Consider the following 14,580-nt stretch of genomic DNA (forward strand, 5'->3'; position numbering starts at 1 on the left):
TGGAAAAAACCGTCAGACACTACTTCCAATTGAAAATGGAATGGAAAGTCTATTGAGATAACGAGTAACTTCCACTAGTACGTACTTGAATCACTGTACAGCATTATGTAGTGCTCCTATACCAGCAATTCGCTGTTTAAGCCATCGACAAGTCCAGATTCATGTACGCGATATTCTCCACATTTCTACGACAAAACAGAGTTAACACAGCTATTTTACGTGCGTCCATTATGGTAAGGAGCGAACGGCCTTGCCGCAGTGGAAACACCGGTTCCCGTCAGGTCACCGAAGTTAAGCGCTGTTGGACTGGGCTAGCACTTGGATGGGTGACCATCCGGTCTGTCGAATGCTGTTGGCAAGCGGGGTGCACTCAGCCCTTGTGAGCCAAACTGAGGAGCTACTTGGTTCAGAAGTAGCGGCTCCGGTCTCGTAAACTGACATAAGGCCGGGAGAGCGGGGTGCTGAGCACATGTACCTCCATATACGCATCCAGTGACGCCTGAGGATGACTTGGCCGCCTGTCGGTACCGATGGGCCTTCCAAGGCCTGTTCGGACTGAGTTTAGTTTTAGTTTTATTATCGTAAGGAAGCTGTGTAGTTTGCGTGCCAAACAAAGCCGACAACGGCTGCTAGGGAGTACTGAGAGCGCAAATAAAGTTCACCAGCTCGTCCCGTGTGCCGACGGCGCCCTCTCTCGTGAGATCGGATGTCCCCAGCTGCCAGTGACTCAGTATCGCCGTTGGCAATCGAACAGAGTTGCGTCGTTCCCCCGAACACTGCACTGTGCTGGTTTGTTAAAATGAATGACCACGTTGTGAACATTAGCTTTGTACAGGAAGCGGAAAAACATTCCTTTTATACAACTACAAACTCTCTGGCTGTTGCAGGAGTTATTTGACAGAGAAAGCATGGTGTGAAGAGGCAAAAGACGTTATTATTACAGGTGTGTAGTGTACTTTACATTTATTGTTTAAAATAAAGTTACCGGCGCGTTGATTGCGGACAAAATTTATGGGATACCAACAAATATCGTGCCGGACATCCTTTTGCCCGGTGCAGTGCAGCAACTCCACGCGGCATGGACTCAGCAAGTCGTTGGAATCGCCTGCAGAAATACTGAGTCATGCTGCCTCTATAGCCGTCCATAACTGCGAAAGTATTGCCGCTCCAGGATTTTGTGCACGAACTGACCTCTATATTATGTCCCATAAATGTTCGATCTGGGTGGCCAAACCATTTGCTCGAATTGTCCAGAATGTTTCAAACCAATCGGGAACAATTGTGGCCCTGTGACTTGGCCCATTTTTGTCTGGGAACATGAAGGCCACAAATGGCTGAAAATGGTCTCCAGGTAGCCAAACATAAGCACTTGCGTTCAACGATCGGTTCAGTTGTACGAGGGGACTCAGCCCGTTCCATATAAACACAGCCCAAACAACTATGGAGCCACCACTAGCTTGCACAGTGCCTTGTTGACAACTTGGGTCCACGGCCCCGTTGGGTCTACGCCATATTCGAATCCTATCATCAGCAGTTACTGACTGATATCAGCACTGGTCTGACCTGGCCACTGTTTTCCAGTCATCTAGGGTCGAGCTGATATGTTCACAAGCCCAGGAGAGGCGCTGCAGGCGATGTCGTGTTGTCAGAAAAGGCACTTGCACCGGTCGAGTGGTGCCATAGCCCATTAACGCCAAATTTCGCCGCACTGTCCTAACGGATACGTTCGTCGTACTTCCCACACTGATTCATCTGATTATTTCACGCAGTGTTGCTTGTCTATTAGCAATGACAGCTCTAAGCAAACGACGCTGGTCTCGGTCGTTAAGTGAAGACCGTCGGCCAGTGCGTTGTACGTCGTGAGCGGCAATGCCTGAAATTTGATATTGTTGGCAACACTCTTTACACTGTGGATTTCGGAATATTGAATTCCCTAACGGTTTCCACAATGGAAAGAAAGTCCGATGCATCTATCTCCAGCTACCAGCCCGCGTTCAAAGTCTGTTAACTCCCGTCGTGCGGCCATAATCACGTCGGACACCTCCTCATACAAACCACTTGAGTACGGAGGACAGCTCCACCAATGCACTGCCTTTTATACCGGTGTACGCGCTACTACCACCATCTGTATCTGAGCATATCGCTATCTCACGACTTCTGCCACCTCAGTGTAGATCACAGAACTGAATACCATTTAAATCATAGCCACAACATATAATAATATCTTCAACTTCAGAAGACAGTTAATGACGTATCTACTAACTGAACGTTAATGAATACCATTGTCCCTGTATGCACTCGTTGCCCCTGTACATACTTCATTCCAACCAGTTATTCTTGATTCCCCAGTATTCTTAGCCAATGCAGCCAGCCTCACTTTCCTTTCCCCAGAACTCGCTATATCAGAAAACGTCTATTTTGTACATCTATAATTTATTTGTATCTGCCACTACCATTACTGTCATTATCATTATTATTGTTGTTAGTGACAGCAGCAGCGGAAGGAGAAATATTGCCAGTATTAACTTTGTTAGCTCATAGTCAGTATTGTTTTCTCACGGTTTCACTATAGGCAGTAAAATAATTTTAATAGATTCTATCATATTTAAACTGTGTTTTCTTAGGTACGTGCGTTGTAAAAAAGTTATTGTGAAACTTCGGTCGGATGTAAGAAAGAGCGTGATGGCCCTAGTCAGATCAGGTTAAATAAATAAATAAAAAAATAAAAATTGTAGTGTGTACTAGCAGCGCATGTGTCGATCCATAAAACTGTAATGCCGTGTGCAAATGAACAGTGAAAACGGCGGGAAAACGACAGAAAAGCCACAAATTTCCAATACGAAAAAATACAATGGTGTTCACATACAAATGATTTACACAGCATAAAACACCATCACCATATAAACCTCGAAGCATCTGCTTTTTCAAAATAAAAAATAGGGCTAACGCTGTGTAACGGCGGAAGGAATCAACGCTGCTAAATCCCTATAACACTGATTAGTCGATCGATAGAATGCTATAAATTTTGAATCTGCTACTGTTCCTGAATTGTTACAAACTGTCTGAAGTTTGTATTTCTTTGGATGTACGAATGAATCCCGAATTTTGTTCGTTTTCTCATTTGTGTGTAATAATATGATATAGTAATAATAATAATAATAATAATAATAATAACACTGTACAAAGCATTTTCCAAGATTTTATTAAGCAGAACAGAAACAACACTGGACAGTCACTCAGGTGAATATCAAGATGGTTTTAGGACAGGAAGGTCATGCACAGAACAAATATTTAATCTCAAGTCAGTAATTCGCCACAGATTACTTAATTCAAAGAATATTGTAGCTATGTTTGTGGATTTCAAAAAGGCTTTTGATTCTGTTGACAGAGAAAGTATAGATAAAATAACCCTAGAATTCGGCGTAAAGTCTGAACTCCAAACCTAATCTGTGAAATATTTTCAGATACAGTCTGTAAAACAAAATCTGTTGGAGAATTTCGCAGCCTTTAAAAATAAAAAGAGGCACACGACAAGGTGATGGCCTATCCCCAATTCTTTTTAACATTGTGTCAGAGAAAATAGTAAGAATTTGGAACGATAGACTTATTGAACTCAACATCTCACTATAAGGTTAGGAAGAGAAAGCAAAAAGGTCGAAATCAACTGTCTTGCATTTCGAGTTGATTTTGCTGTACTTTCCAAAAATGTGACATCTGCTGTAACACAGATATATCTCCTGGAAGAAATAGCCAGAATTTCTCCAGAAAAAAAACAAAATTTGTAATAAACGTTAAGGATGCTCAAAAATTTCTGAAAACAGATATTGTCCAGATAGAGAGGGTAAGAAAATTCAAATATCTAGAGGAGATAATCCAAGAAAATGCTTTGGAAAAATCTGCAAGAGAGGAAAGATTGCATAAAATGGGAAGAGAACATGGTATCACCAAAGACCTCTACAATAAAAAGTGCCTATCCCAAAATCAAAAAATAAGGCATTACAACACAGCAGAAAGCCAGAATGCCTATATGCAAGCGAATGCCTGGCATTAAACTATAATTTAGATAGATTAGAAGTATGAGAAAGGAGAATTATAGGGAAAGTATTAGGACCACAAAACACAGCAGAAAGCTGGAATTTACGAAGTAATGCTGACATATACCAAAATATAGAAAATATTTCAAACGTAATGAGAAAAAACAGCCTCATTTTCTGAACCTCTGTTTTCTTGGTGGGCGAAGGTTCACTTCAAACGTAGAATTGATAGCCGGAGTTGACTACTATTTTGCAGGCCTAGAGGAAACTCATTTTCGAGAAGGGATCAAGGCACTGGAACATCGTTGGACCAAGTGCGTTAATCTACAACGAGACTACATTGAAAAATAAAAAAAGTTTCAGTGATGTAAGTACTCCTTTTCTATTCCTTTCCAAGAACTTTTCAAACCACCCTCGTACACAACCTCGTTCAAACTCAGTGAGGTCTCGATAATGGCGTCTTTGTCGCCTTAAAGGCATCCTTGACTAAATCAACTCACAATGTCCAATCTCCAAGGTAACTGTGCTCCCTACCGTTAGAGCGTGAACTTAAAACAAACCTGAATTGCATCCTCATAGTGGCGGTACTAGCGCCACTCTTAAGCGACTGGCGCGAAATTGGAACAGACTTCATTCAGATGTAGAAACATCCTACCAACTATCTTCTATGTCGCGCAACTCCTTCTTGGCGTTGCGGTTTTTTTTCTGTCAGTGTAGTTTCGATAGTCATCTGAGTAATTGTCTGGCAGCTTTTTAGTAAAAGAAGTACGATTGCGACAGTAATTGTAGTCCTTAACCCAAGTACCATGTTTTCTTTGGTTAATGTTTTTGATGATGCTCATACAGTGAATCCAAAAAGTATTCGTATAGCTGCAGATCTAATAGAAAACAAAGTCTGTGTAACATGAAAAGAAATGTATGCAAAATCTAAAGAGCCAGTCATGTAAGAGTTACCTCGGTAAGTAATTTTTGTTGAAAAGCAAGGAAAGAAATATATCCAAATCGACAGCAAGGTTAACAAAATAGAAAATATAATACAAGCGCTAGTTCGTAAAGTATTCGTCCACCATCTGAACATGCCGAAATTCTGCGCGCAGTGATTAAACTATAACGCTGACCAACGGCACAAACCATGCGCGGCCCCACTTTATCACCTTTTATAATTCTGAACTGCGCCGATACAGTGCAATTAGCTTCATGGCCCGTAAGGGTAGTGAGACGACGCTGATCGAAAGGACACTTATTCTGCGTTTACATAATGAGTACAAATCTTTTTACGAGATTGCTAAACTAGTCGGTTGACCTAGATTGACGGTTCAGTCGATAATAGATCGATTTTGCGCAACAAAATCATTAAGAAACCAACCACGTACCGGACGTCCTCACACTCTGACTGATGCAGGCGTGAGATTTATCATGAGGGAAATGAAGAAGAAACCTAAAATCAGCGCTCCTAAGTTGGCTGGGGAGTTAGTCTATTGGGGAAAGAAGATATGTGCCAATACAATCAGAACTACCTTCAAAACGTATGGGTATCACGGCTGGGTAGCGCGCAAGAAATTTTGGGTCAGTGAACAGAATCAAAAGAAACGTCTTCATTTTGCGATGGAACATAGATTCAAAAAGGGACTTCTGGAATAGAGTAATATTTTCTGATACGAGTAAATATAACGTATTCGCGTCGGATGGCAGGCGAATGGTGTGGCGTGAGAAGAATGAAGAGAAATTGCCACGCAATCTTGTGCCAACGCTTAAACACAGTGCTGGCTCCCTGATGGTGTGGTGCTGTATAAGTGCTGAAGATGTTGGAAAATCACATTTCATAGAAGGTACAATGGATCACCATACGTAATCAAGATTTTAAAGGAGAATCTGAATCCTAGGGCCGAAGAATTAGGTCTGCAAGGAAATTATGTTTCCCAACAAGATAACGACCCAAAGCATGCGGCTCTAAACACAAGGCCATTGCTCGTGTATAATACCCCAAAACAACTTAACACCCCTCCTCAGACCCCAGACATTAATCCTACTGAACAACTTTGGAAAGTACTGGAAGATAGCGTCAGGAGAAGACACTTTAAGACGAATGGGACAAAATTCCAGCCTCTGACGGCAAGCTTGGTCAAGTCGATGCCCAGACGACTACAAGCAGTAATAGCTGGAAAGAGAAACCCCACTAAATATTAATTTTTGTAATTGAAATCATATTTTCTGATTGTAAATTTAAAAAAATATGAGTGGACGATTACTTTTTGAAGTAGCCCTTCAATAAATTTTCCATTTTGTCAAATTTGTTGTCGCTATGGATGTATTTATTTTCTTGTCCATCAATAAAAATGACTTATCAAGGTTCGTTGCATATGACTGGATGTTCACATTTTATGTTCCCTTCCTTTAACGGGACATATACTTAGTTTTAAAAAAAATTACAATTAGACGAAGAGTTTTTGGCCTCACTGTAGCTGCAACATCTATTGCTGTAGTAGCGATAACAATTGCCCGGAACACGGCTGCAGCTAACGTGATCGCAGCACACAGGCTACGCAATATTTTAGAACAGACGTAACGCCACACGTCACGTATGCGCGCGCGTACCTGCGGGCAGGATTCACCATTTACACGCTGACCCTTACGGGTAGCACTTACGAATGCCAACTTGCGTGCGGATAAGAACGTGTCCCAAAAACTTCACTCTAAGCACATGCAAGTCACATATGCGGCACTCTATGGAGTATGCATTCGGATGCGTAGAATGAGAATTCTGTCTGCAACATCTCCTGCAACTCAAGTCACGTAATTTTGTAACGGCGCATTTTGGCGCTTATAGCGCTTGGCGTATTTTCAGTGTTATTACTTCGCTGCTACAGACAGATCGCCTTCAGAAATCCCGTAAAACTTTTTATACGCGTTTTACAGGCATTTTAACGATGTGATACCAGGATCTTAAGTTGGCTTAAAGATGTTGTTGTTGTTGTTGTTGTGGTCTTCAGTCCTGAGACTGGTTTGATGCAGCTCTCCATGCTACTCTATCCTGTGCAAGCTTTTTCATCTCCCAGTACCTACTGCAACCTACATCCTTCTGAATCTGCTTAGTGTATTCATCTCTTGGTCTCCCTCTACGATTTTTACCCTCCACGCTGCCCTCCAATACTAAATTGGTGATCCCTTGATGCCTCAGAACATGTCCTACCAACCGATCCCTTCTTCTGGTCAAGTTGTGCCACAAACTTCTCTTCTCCCCAATCCTATTCAATACTTCCTCATTAGTTATGTGATCTACCCATCTAATCTTGAGCATTCTTCTGTAGCACCACATTTCGAAAGCTTCTATTCTCTTCTTGTCCAAACTATTTATCGTCCATGTTTCACTTCCATACATGGCTACACTCCATACGAATACTTTCAGAAATGACTTCCTGACACTTAAATCTATACTGGATGTTAACAAATTTCTCTTCTTCAGAAACGCTTTCCTTGCCATTGCCAGCCTACATTTTATATCCTCTCTACTTCGACCATCATCAGTTATTTTGCTCCCCAAATAGCAAAACTCCTTTACTACTTTAAGTGCCTCATTTCCTAATCTAATTCCCTCAGCATCACCCGACTTAATTAGACTACATTCCATTATCCTTGTTTTGCTTTTGTTGATGTTCATCTTATATCCTCCTTTCAAGACACTGTCCATTCCATTCAACTGCTCTTCCAAGTCCTTTGCTGTCTCTGACAGAATTACAATGTCATCGGCGAACCTCAAAGTTTTTATTTCTTCTCCATGAATTTTAATACCTACTCCGAATTTTTCTTTTGTTTCCTTTACTGCTTGCTCAATATACAGATTGAACAACAACGGGGAGAGGCTACAACCCTGTCTTACTCCCTTCCCAACCACTGCTTCCCTTTCATGTCCCTCGACTCTTATAACTGCCATCTGGTTTCTGTACAAATTGTAAATAGCCTTTCGCTCCCTGTATTTTACCCCTGCCACATTTAAAATTTGAAAGAAAGTATTCCAGTCAACATTGTCAAAAGCTTTCTCTAAGTCTACAAATGCTAGAAACGTAGGTTTGCCTTTCCTTAATCTTTCTTCTAAGATAAGTCGTAAGGTCAGTATTGCCTCACGTGTTCCAGTGTTTCTACGGAATCCAAACTGATCTTCCCCGAGGTTGGCTTCTACTAGTTTTTCCATTCGTCTGTAAAGAATTCGTGTTAGTATTTTGCAGCTGTGACTTATTAAGCTGATAGTTCGGTAATTTTCACATCTGTCAACACCTGCTTTCTTTGGGATTGGAATTATTATATTCTTCTTGAAGTCTGTGGGTATTTTGCCTGTTTCATACATCTTGCTCACCAGATGGTAGAGTTTTGTCAGGACTGGCTCTCCCACGGCCGTCAGTAGTTCCAATGGAATATTGTCTACTCCGGGGGCCTTGTTTCGACTCAGGTCTTTCAGTGCTCTGTCAAACTCTTCACGCAGTATCATATCTCCCATTTCATCTTCATCTACATCCTCTTCCATTTCCATAATATTGTCCTCAAGTACATCGCCCTTGTATAGACCCTCTATATACTCCTTCCACCTTTCTGCTTTCCCTTCTTTGCTTAGAACTGGGTTTCCATCTGAGGTCTTGATATTCATACAAGTCGTTCTCTTATCTCCAAAGGTCTCTTTAATTTTCCTGTAGGCGGTATCTATCTTACCCCTAGTGAGATAGGCCTCTACATCCTTACATTTGTCCTCTAGCCATCCCTGCTTAGCCATTTTGCACTTCCTGTCGATCTCATTTTTGAGACGTTTGTATTCCTTTTTGCCTGTTTCACTTACTGCATTTTTATATTTTCTCCTTTCATCAATTAAATTCAATATTTCATCTGTTACCCAAGGATTTCTAGTAGCCCTCGTCTTTTTACCTACTTGATCCTCTGCTGCCTTCACTACTTCATCCCTCAGAGCTACCCATTCTTCTTCCACTGTATTTATTTCCCCATTCCTGTCAATTGCTCCCTTATGCTCTCCCTGAATCTCTGTACAACCTCTGGTTCTTTTAGTTTATCCAGGTCCCATCTCCTTAAATTCCCACCTTTTTGCAGTTTCTTCAGTTTTAATCTACAGGTCATAACCAATAGATTGTGGTCAGAGTCCACATCTGCCCCTGGAAATGTCTTACAATTTAAAACCTGGTTCCTAAATCTCTGTCTTACCATTACATAATCTATCTGATACCTTTTAGTTTAAAGATGTGAAGAGCAATACGTTTTTTCGGTAACGGAATAAAAAAATAACAGCCAACAATATTTTTTTAGATTTTTTAATGCAGCTGATTGATGCTGTCGAATATGTTCTACATCTACATCTTAACGGATACTCTGTAAACTACATGTAAGGGCCTGGCAGAGGGTTTATCGAACCACCTTCACAATAGTTCTCTCTTACTCTAATACCGAACAGCGCGTGGAAAAAACGAATACCTATATCTTTCTGTGCGTGCTCGATTTGACTTATTTTAGTGTGATGATCATTTCTCCCTATGTAGGTCAGCCTCAACAGAATATTTCTAATTAAGTACGTTACAATGACACTGTATAGGAACTTGTCTCATGCAAGTACTTAAGCGCACACAGTGGGTTGAGAACCTGCGTAAACTGGAGGGTAGCAACAATATGTAGACACTGACTAGCAGTTTACTCAATACATTTGCAGATTTATTTAGCACTTATGTCGTTAACACATGGTCATAAAATCTCAGAAATTTTCTCTACAATACAAACTATGTAATACTGTGTGTCGGTGTTTTTGAATGTATAAAGTACCTGATATCAGTACGTCATTTGCAATCACACATTTGTTGTACATACCTATGAATCGTGAATGGTCCTCCTTTTACATACTCCTGTTTACATCCTTAGCAACAGTAATAACGCACAACGGCTGTTACTAGAACTGAAATGGGCAGAAACGAATATAAAGCGAGGCGAATGCGTGTAATATTCAAGTTTCGCTACTACCGCAAATTTTAGACAAGCAGCGTCGTCCCGAAAGTACTTGACTAGCCTCGTTTGATATTGAGAACATGTGCAATAGACTATGCTAATTCCATAGACGCTCTATGACTACCGTATATTTCGACGGATGAGACAACCTTCAGATAAGACGAGGTATAAATTTTCGTCAAAGATAATACATCGTTTTATCGTATGACCATCCTATAAGACGATCCCCATACTATTAACAGCCTGTAAATTTAGTTTAGAACAGTGATTATCTGGAAATAATGCGCGCACTGATTTGGGTAACGATCTTGAATATTTATACAAGTGTCGTATTGGCTATTCAGTTTTGTGGACATATCCGCTCTGTACTACTGCACATCTGGTACTGCTGCACACTTCATGAAGCAAAATTCTCCTTCAGCATTGTTACGGTTTCGTTTGTAGAAGCACGTGCCGAATAACGAACTCATATACTTGTCTAAAACGTATTGTTGTAGGTTATGTTGTGTGTTCAAATAGTTTGTACTTGAAGTGTAATGGGCGTAAAATTTGTAAGCTGTGTGCCTAACGAAGGAACTAACAAAAAGAAGGAAATACGAAGCAAGATTCAAGTTACACGTCACAAAACAGGCTAAAAAGAATGAAGATGCTATTAAAAAATGCCGGTGAAAAAGTGTAGTGAGGAGAGGAATAGCTTCCTGGCCATATTTAGAAAATAACGTTGCAGAATTTAAAGGAAGAGAGGAGAATTCTCATGTTGTTACAAGAAATATGATTAGGGTTTGTACACTGAAGTGGGCATGAGCCAATCCAAACCATGGCAGAGAATTTAAAGCAACTGTAGGTTGGTGCAATCACGTCATAAACAGAAAAAATCTGGTAATACAGCAGAAACCAAAAACTGCGCCAAAATTACTGAAAGATATTGACGATAAAGCCACGAGTTTTCATGGTTCAAATGCCTCTGAGCACTATGGGACTTAACATCTGAGGTCATCAGTCCCCTAGAACCTAGAACTACTTAAACTTAACTAACCTAAAGACGTCACACACATCCATGCCCGAGGCAGGATTCGAACCTGTGACCGTAGCGGTTGCGCGGTTCCAGACTGAAGCGCATAGAACCGCTCGGTCACACCGGCCGGCTACGAGTTTTCATAAGTTCGATATTCGTATGAGGCAAAAATACAACTTTCCACTACCTCATATTAGGAATATGGATGAAACACTGATGAACTTCGATATGATAAACAGTTGAGTTGTGGAAACGAAAGGCGTGAAAACTGTTGCATCAGAAGTACAAGCTATGAAAGCAATAGGTTTACAGTAGTATTAACACGCCTGGCAGATGGAACAAAGTGAAAATGTATGGTCATTTTCAAGCAGAAAAACATTCCTAAACTAAAATATCCATTAGGTATTTTTGTACATTTTCCCGAAAAGTGATGGAAGGACGGTAAAGGTGTAAAATTATGGGTGGAAAATGTGTGGCAGAGCCGACCAGGTATTCAACAAAATCAACCAAGTTTGTTGGTGTGGGATGTTTCGCAGCCACATAACTGAGAATACCAAAAATTACATACCACATAGCACGAAGCTGTGCCAAGATTGCTTTTATACCGGGTGGTTTGACACCGACGCTACAATCTTTAGACCATTCAAAGACCAAATGCGTGATCATGGAACAACTGAATGAGAGGATGTACTTGAGGAGCTCCTTTCCTTATATGATGATTGTGAAGACTTTGCAGCGTTTTAAATGCATTTGTGAGTGATTTATTTCATTTTATAATGGTTTTAATGTATATAAATTTCACTCTATGTTTTGTCTAAGTCATGTAAAACAACCTCGTTTAATTTTTCTAATGCTTCAACTATCGTCTTATCTGCCGAAATACACGTTACGTCCCGCGTCCCGCAAGTTGGGCCGCTTTTGACATTGTAGTGGCTGTTGCGCGCCTGAGCTGTGACGCAACACACCCCACGTGACCGACTCGTGCGTGGCCTGCTCGTGCAGCGGGGCCGTCCCCGCAGAGGCACACGCCTCCTGTTCGACAAATTTTCCTCCGTTCGCCGCGGTGCACAAGATACACGACTTAGGCTGGCCGCGACGTGAAGCCAATGACGATAAAGGAAGGCATACGAGTTTGTTGTTTCAGTTCAACTCTGACACTTCCGACACTATTGTAAACTTGTAGTTTAAATCAATTACGTAATTTCTCATTTGCAATATACAACATTATTCCATACGAAATAAAGCTGCGAGCAGTCATTTGATTCGGAATTTCGAATGGCAACTTAAACACGCATATGTATCATATTCCACATGCTACAGATACGTGACAGAAGTACATCACATAATCGTCCATCACAAAACTTAGATTTCTAATTGCCTCCGCTTTCACTCATAAGTTTTTCTCAGGTATCTGAATTGAGTAATTTCAAACACAAGGGCCGCTCGGAGTGACCGTGCGGTTAGAGGCGCTATGTACGGATTGCGCGGCCCCTTCCGAGCGGAGGTTCGAGTCCTCCCTCGGGCATGGGTGTGTCTGTTGTTCTTAGCATAAGTTAGTTTAAGTTAGTTTTGTAGTGTGAAAATCTAGGGACCGATGACCTCAGCAGTTTGGTCTCTTAGGAATTCACACACATTTGAACATACACAAGGAACCGGCCATACTGTACCACTGTACACTGTACGTATGCTTAACAGCGAGTTCAAGACATTAATTATCGAATCATGAACCTAATAAGCAATTGGTCGTATGGAATGGTTGAAATCTTCCATTTTAACTTACAAGTACTGCAATACTGGAACACGAGAACAGCACGCAAGTTCCGCGACGTGCACTCTCGACTCCGCCGAAGGTGACCCACGGACGTAAACAACTTCAGCAGCAGAACGCCGCACGGCAGCACGTCCATGCACCACGACTGCAACAGCCAAACTGACCCTGGGTCACTAGTCCCGTCAGATAACACGAAGATAGTCTTAGCGCTGCAGTCGCCTAGCAACGATCGCCCTGGGAGAAGTCGTCTCTTGAATCGCGTCACAGTTTCTAACTTCCTGAGAGGTTACTTCAAGCTTCCTTCCGATCGAACGAACAACGGGTGCGGTTTATAGCTTTGTACGTGTATCAGTAATGGCGTTTTTCGCCCGAAACGAATAGAAGAACGGAATCGTGTGTCCGAAAATCTACACTCAAGTTCAGTTCCAGTTTCAGTGTTTCTCGTCCCAAAGGATACGATATTGGTGTTGACTGACGTCAACAAATGCCACTTCGTGAAGAACATGTTCTTGGGGCTGCAGTATGATTGCTTGAATAAAGCGTTTAACGCCAAGATAAGTAACACGAAAGGAAACGACAACTAGTGGTACAAGATACCCTTCACCGTTCACCATACTGTGTCCTGCGGAGGATGTATGTGAGCAACGCCGGCGAGGTGAGTACTGTTCAGATTTCCCTTGGTGGAATGAGTCTTACGGTCAGTTCATACGCAACGATCTGTCTGCGCAAATGTCTGCATACAGATTTGTGCAGATTTGAGAAGCTGGAGGTGGAAGTTTCAGCACAGTTGCTAAGCAAAGTAACGATATCTATTCGATCTGGGGATTAATTCTGGTATCCGATACCACTCGTCGGCCTTGACCAATGACGTCATACGTAAGGCAAAGATGCTGCAATGGACAATCTATGAATGGAACGGATCATACTCGTAAACAAACGAATGTAGCATGCCATTTAACGCGACTATTATTTACGCGCGAAATTCACTTAAACGAGTTGTAGATGACTGAAATAAATAAGAATACGAGAGCAATTACGAGTGCATATATTATATTTTCCACACGTACTGCAAAAACGATGTAAATAATGAACCATCGAATAGCTGGAATCCGTAACTAGAAGCAACCAATGTAGGAGGTCATTTCTAATTACCGATTCCAGTATTACTGTTTATTGCGCAAAAATCTTATAACATATCAGAAACGTGCTTAAAAAATGATCTTGTTTGTGAACTACAGAATACGACTAGACTTTCAAAAAATGAAAATCTGTACACACATTACTGCACACGCAAAGAAATAAAACGCAAAAATAACCAAAAACTTGCAACCGATACTATACTAAAGTCACAGCAACTACAGTAGCTCCTAAAAACGCTCAGTAAAATCGACACACCAGGAGTGACAGTAAAAATAAAAGAAGCGAAGCAGAAACATCGAAAAGGAAAACATAAATGTGGCTACATAAAAAGAAACTTGCCGCATATGAAATTCCAAAGGAGTCAAAGATCGAGGCTGACAAGAACGAAATAAGGACATAACAAGAAATAATAATGTTAGAAGCTCAAACTGTAACGAAAGAAGCAAAATCCAGAATAACAAATGAAAAAAAATAAACATAAACTGCCAGGCATGAATGAAGTACCACCCAAATCAGTTCTTCCCTATCACCCGCCCTCAATCAGACGCAAAATTTTAAAATAATAAAAAAAATGAAACCACGAGCCAATCACATAAACCCTCTGGCAAAGACACAGCAATACCCCTCCG

At 41.2% G+C, this 14,580-nt stretch overlaps 1 pseudogene; it reads left to right on the plus strand.

Annotated features, from left to right (window-relative positions):
- Positions 1–240: 240 nt before the first annotated feature.
- LOC124722190 lies at positions 241–358 on the plus strand (annotated as a pseudogene).
- Positions 359–14,580: the final 14,222 nt, after the last annotated feature.

Source organism: Schistocerca piceifrons, chromosome 1 (assembly GCF_021461385.2).
Source record: "Schistocerca piceifrons isolate TAMUIC-IGC-003096 chromosome 1, iqSchPice1.1, whole genome shotgun sequence".
Classification (NCBI taxonomy): Eukaryota; Metazoa; Arthropoda; class Insecta; order Orthoptera; family Acrididae; genus Schistocerca; species Schistocerca piceifrons.